The following is a 6197-nucleotide window of genomic DNA, read 5'->3' as shown; positions in this document are numbered from 1 at the left end:
CACAGGCACTATCCAGTTCAGTTTCTCTCATTTCATCATTTCAGAAAACACTTGTATTATTATTTTCTTACAGCCATTTTGAAATTAATTTTATTATTAAACAGTTTGTCAGGAATGAAGAACATATACAAGAGGATCGCACGGACATCTCGATTATGGAAATGTTAACATTGTACCGACAGAGATTGTTTGATTGTATAATTTCCTGCCTGTGATTTGTTGTATATAGAAATAAAAGCAGTAAAAACTAATATATGTATTTTGATTTGTTAAATGTTTCTTTTATTTCAATAGTTTTACTTCTTTACTTAACGCTTTCTTGAATTTCAATGAAACAAAAGTATTACTTATTCTAATGCTCTTGTCATGTGATAAAATCTATTAGCAAATCTTTTTCTTCTTTTTTTTTTGTTATAAGTTTACAACCACTAAGCTAACTACTGATAACTGCAGTGTTAAATATGCATGACCTTGACTTTCAATCTAATTATAGCTACACCACACCATATCATTTAATCATTGGTTTATATATGCTAGAGTGTATTTCTGCTTGGCATACTTGGTGACTTGTTGCAAGTTAAACAACGGATGATTTGAAAGACCAATATGTTTGTGTGAAATTCTGTTTCAAACTTTAATGAAAACTCTTCTAATGTTGCAACAAGCCCATAAGGAGGATTATTTAAGCCTTATTGAATGTCATGAATAGTAATTAACATTTCAAATTATAATTAACATCCATCTAAGCCAATTCCTAATGTGGAGGACTTCCACATCAATGGACAATGATGACATGAAAAAATGTGCTGTAAAGTTGTTGCCTGCCTGTCTTGGAAGTTTTTGAAGGGGTAGGCATCTTTAAAAGTTCATACTGTCCTATTTTAAAAGAAAAATCGATAATAGTGTGGGAGTGTGGTAAGAAATTTACTTCTCAAACACATAGTTCTGGGCTTAGTCCCACCGCACAGCCACGTGAGTGAATTTGGTAGGTGCAAATTGAAAGAATCCTGTTATATATATATATATATATATAAATGAAAAATGCATTAAATACTTCAAAATATACATGTAGGACAGACACCAGAACCCTAATACTTCATCAGTTATTGACTGAAAACTACTAATACCTAGTTTCATGCCTTTAACAATAAGACTAGGAACTTTGAGGAGTATTAGGACTCAAGCAAACAAAATAATACAGGGTGGATGTACAAAAGTAAACAACTGTAATTTGAAACAATAGATGGAGACAATAAATAAATATAGCCTTGGGGCCAAACACAAGAATGATGGATTAATGCCTGGGAGAAATCCTCAAATGGATATAAAGAAAAGAATTGGGAAGAGAAAAACAAGAACAGAATTGAGAAGAGAAAAAAGATTGACCAGCATGCTAGGCATTCAGCAGCAAGAAGGCAGAAGATAGAAAAACAGTCAGTGATCACATGTAGGTAGCAGATAGAAGGGAAGGAGGAAGAAAGAGTGGCATAGAGAGAGAGAGAGAACAGGGGAAAGAAGGGAGAAAGTCTACAATTAAGTGTAAGAAGACAAAAGAGAAGAAGTAGAGTTGCTAGAAATGAGGATGAGAGAAAAAGAAGGAAAGAGTCGCAAAAAATGTATACAAACTTACTGTTAACAAAAGTCAGGATGTGTGGCATTCAGTTATTCCATAAATTAAAAATGCATTAAATACTACAAAATGTAGACATAAAACAGACACCAGAACCCTAATACTTCATCAGTTATTGACCGAAAAATACTAATACCTAGTTTCATGCCTTTAAAGTATGACTAGGGACTTCATATATCGGTAGCATGAAATCAAATATATGTCCGGTCATAGAGTGATCAATGGTTTCACATCCCTAAAGCGTTTAGCTTTATAGACAACTTGTCAGACTTCAATGGCCAGGGGCATATAATCTTTCTTCAAACTGGAAGGAAAAAACCATGACAGTCAGTTAATTTGTAAACAAATGAATAATATACACTGTTAGAGCCTTAAATAGGACAAGTTATTGCCCTAAGACTTGCCCAGTCAGCAAATCTTATGGACTTAAAGGGTGAACAGGAAATCTCTACCCTTAAGCTGGTTTTGGTCTGCAAATACTTTTTACAGCCTTAATTGACAAACAGGGAATTCCATGCATGCAACAGGTAGTGTTTAAAATGGCAGCAGGGACTATTGTAAAACTTGCATCATCTGTTCCAGTTTATATTGAACCCCAGCTGCTCTATGAACCTCCATTAAGAGCAGCCGAGGTCCTGTATAAAAGGATGCGAACGATGCAAGCTTTGCAATGCATAGCAGAGTGGGCAAAGATCCTTAAAGACTTGCTGGACCCGAGGTATCTCTTAAACTCAAGACATGAGATCTATAGCTCCTGCCTCCATTTCAAACACTACCTACTGCAGGCATGGAATTACCCATTTGTTGATGAAGGCTGTAAAAAGTATTAATAGACCAGAACCAACCTAAGGGTAGAGATTCCCCATTTGCCCTTTAGTTCCATACGATTTGCTGACTGAACCAGTCTTCGGGGCAATAACCTGTCCTATTTAAGTATCCATGTAAATCTAGCAATGAACAAATTTCTCTGGCAGAGTGAAAGGCAAACTGTATGATGCTTGTGTGCGAATGGCAATACTCTATGGTAGCGAGACATGAGCTCTGAATGCAGAAGACTTGTAGACTGGAGAGAATTGAAGGTAGTATGCACTGTTGGATGTACAATAAAATGAAAATGTATTGAGAGAAAAGTTGGGCATAAGAGGAATCAAATGTAGCATGCACAAAAGAAGACTGTTGGTTTGGATATGTGATGCATATGAAGGAGTACAGCTGCATAAAGAACTGCCGATCACTGACAGTGGATGGTGCCTGTGGAAGAGGGAGACCCAGGAAGACATGGGATGAAGTGGTAAGGACCAATCTCAGGATGTTGGGCCTCACAGAGGAAATAACAATGAGCCAAGATGTCTGGTGATATGAGGTTCTTGAAAAGACCCACCCACGTCAGCAAAGCTGAGTTCTAGAAGTGTTGTGTGTTATATCCACACATAACAAGAGAACTTCTCACATACTCTACCACAACAAACCAAACTACATCTCTATATAACTTCTCTTCCTCACATTTCCACTTCATGCATTATGCTTACCTCCCACTCCCCAATCCTGTCTCACTGTATCATTGTTATCCACTAACCCCCAATAAGAAAACTTTTCACATATCCTACACTGACAAACCAATCTACATCTCTACATTTCTTCTCTTCTTCATGTCACCTTCATGCACTATGCCTACCTCTCCTGACCTCACAGCCCTGTTTCTCTGTATTATTGCTATCCAGTATCCACCCCAACTCTATATACCCAGGTTTTCATCACTCTCTAATCACTTCTTTGACAATATCCTGCCACTTATATCATAATCTTCAAACCTCAAGTACTTGCCACCATCTATATCTCTCTGACTTTACTCAACCATTCCATTTATATTCTTATCCCTGTCCCTTGTGAGCCCAACACTTTGCCACCATTTCTATCCTGATGTCTCCCACTCTCTTTCTCCTTCTCCTGCACTTCCCTCAGGTTGAATAACCATGAGATCTTTACCTTTTGACCAGCAGATTTAAAAATAATTTTTTGTAACTAAACACTTTCAAACTTCGTATACTGGTAGAATGTGTCATATAACCCAAACCCTAACCCTAACCCTAAAACCTTAAAGCTAAAACCAGTACAAACGCACGAACAATGTCATAAATAACAGTGACAAATGAAATATACACCACCGATAGTTGTTATTGACAAACAACAGCAGTAATTTTATTCAGCTGAATACACGTCATTGATTGGTTGAAATTACCGAAATACAAGAACTTTAACACGAAATAACTTTGTAAACATAAACTTTTCTCAAAAATGCTATAAGTAAAAGATGTTTTATATGACACGTTCTTCCAGTATATGAAGTTTGAAGGTGTTTAGTTACAAAAAATTATTTTCTAAATCTGCTGGTCAAAAGGTAAAGATCCCCATAAGTTTCTAATTCAAACTCTTACACAAACTTTCTTTAATTATCTTTAACCGTAAGGTATCATGCCCAATATTTGGGGATGGATTACCCAGTTGTTTGGAGGGTCTCACTCTTTTATTTCCTCATTCCTATATTTTCTTTTAATTTTAGTTTTTTCCTCCTAAATTTCATAGTTCCTTCACCCTTAATCTTTAGCAATTTATTTGTGAAATTTGTTTCTAAATTTCCTTTTGAGGTGTATTAATTTCTTAACCAATATCCCTTCACATGACTTTAATCATTTCTGGCTTCATCAAGTATTGGCTTTTGTTTTTACAGGAAGTCTGCAAACAGTAAGAACAAAACAAAAAGACAATGACCTCCAAGACATTCTTCTTCCCAACTCAGACCATTCAATGGTGGCGGTGACAGAGAATACAACAAATAGCACAAAGTAACAAACAAGAATAAAGGAAAAGAGAAAGTAATATACTGACAAAAAAAGAAAAAAGCTGGAAGGCTCACACTGATGGAAGAGACACTTCCCAACAATAATGCACCAACACCCATACTCTTAACACCATCATCACCATTAGTCTCTCAAAGCACAGACATAACCAATATCACAAACACCAGCCAATCCCATTCCACACTTAAACCAAGTACAAGAGCAAAGACACATCATAAACTTTACTACCATAAATACAAACAACAAACAATTAATGATGCACATACAACAATACATAGACATTACCTAGAGTGATTTCATCACACCAATACACACAAAAAAGGATCCAAATGGCATAAAACATATACAATGCTATCAAAAACAAATATCCTGATGGAATAGGAGACTTCAGAGGAAATATCAATAAAAAGTTTATAAAGAAGGACTTGTGGAAACACCCACACCTAACCATACTTGTCTTTCTCACTTCCCTCTTTCTATCAAACATAGTCTTTCTCAGAATTGGCTGCATACATACATGTGACCTGGTATTGCCTTGAAGGAGGACCACCTGCTTAATGACCTCACATCACTAAACACAGATGTAGTGGTCATCAGTGAGATCATAATTTCTGATCTATAAGTCCATATGCTGATTTTTGGTAGCTATGAGGGTCTACCTGGGATGGTAGGAGGAGTTGCTGTGTTTTGGAAAGATTTGGATCTCACAATATGGACCATCTTCTAAGATGCAGAAGATAAATTTGTAAGAAAGTTTGAACTAGTAGCCATCTATGATCCAGCAGGGGTCAGGCAGCCTGATTTCTTTAGGCATCTAGAGTGTTTCACTGGAATGTTATGCTTCCTAGTGTTAGAGGGTGATAAGACTGGTATCTTGGATGCACACTTGGGGTGAATGGGTCTAGCCAATAGGGGATGTGTGCAAAAGCTTCATAAACCTGCTCAGACATTTCTAGCTGTCTGATAAGTACCAACTGGATGGATTTTCTAAATGTGCCAGCATGGACATAGACAAACCACATCTGGTCATCCATATCATATCTAGATACAATATTCTGTAGGCCATTAGATAGGGATGGTATAGGTTGTTCACAATTTAAAATAATCAGCTGCACCGATCACAAATCTGTTAACTGTGTTGTCAGCCTATATGTTCAGTAAGTAGGGACCTGAGCTGAATGCATCACTCCCAGCTTGCCAAGCTTACAGAGAAGCAAACTAATTGAGCATTGTATGGTACAATCATCAACAAAAACAGTAGTATGACAGAAAAAGGGCAATTGGAGTAGAATCAACAAGGTGTAGTATTGAGAAAATAGATTAGAGAGCGACCTTAGGTATAAACTGAGAAGAGGCACTTAGGAAATGTATCGCAGCTTGAGGAAAAATTGACACTTGACTAATTTTTTAACTTAAAGCGCAAAGCAGTGTTGTCAGAGCTAAGGTACGTGCTCTAAAATACGAGGGGGCGAAGAACATCTGGGGTCCGGATAAAATCCCGCCCTGGGCTATGTGAATGAGACAAAGACCATGGAGGAATTTCTGAATGGCATAGGGTACAGCAACGAACTTAAAATAAACTTCAACATTTAATGACGTTTCCAATATTATGTTTGTTTAAATTTTTCGAAGATACAGTGTTCTTTTTATTATGTTTATTCTGCTTATTTTTGTGATTGGGATTATTATATAATTAATGTAATAGTGTA

The sequence above is a fragment of the Octopus sinensis genome, linkage group LG2, assembly GCF_006345805.1.
Source record: "Octopus sinensis linkage group LG2, ASM634580v1, whole genome shotgun sequence".
Lineage (NCBI taxonomy): Eukaryota > Metazoa > Mollusca > Cephalopoda > Octopoda > Octopodidae > Octopus > Octopus sinensis.
The sequence above is the reverse complement of the archived record's forward strand: the minus strand, read 5'-3'. Positions refer to the sequence as shown.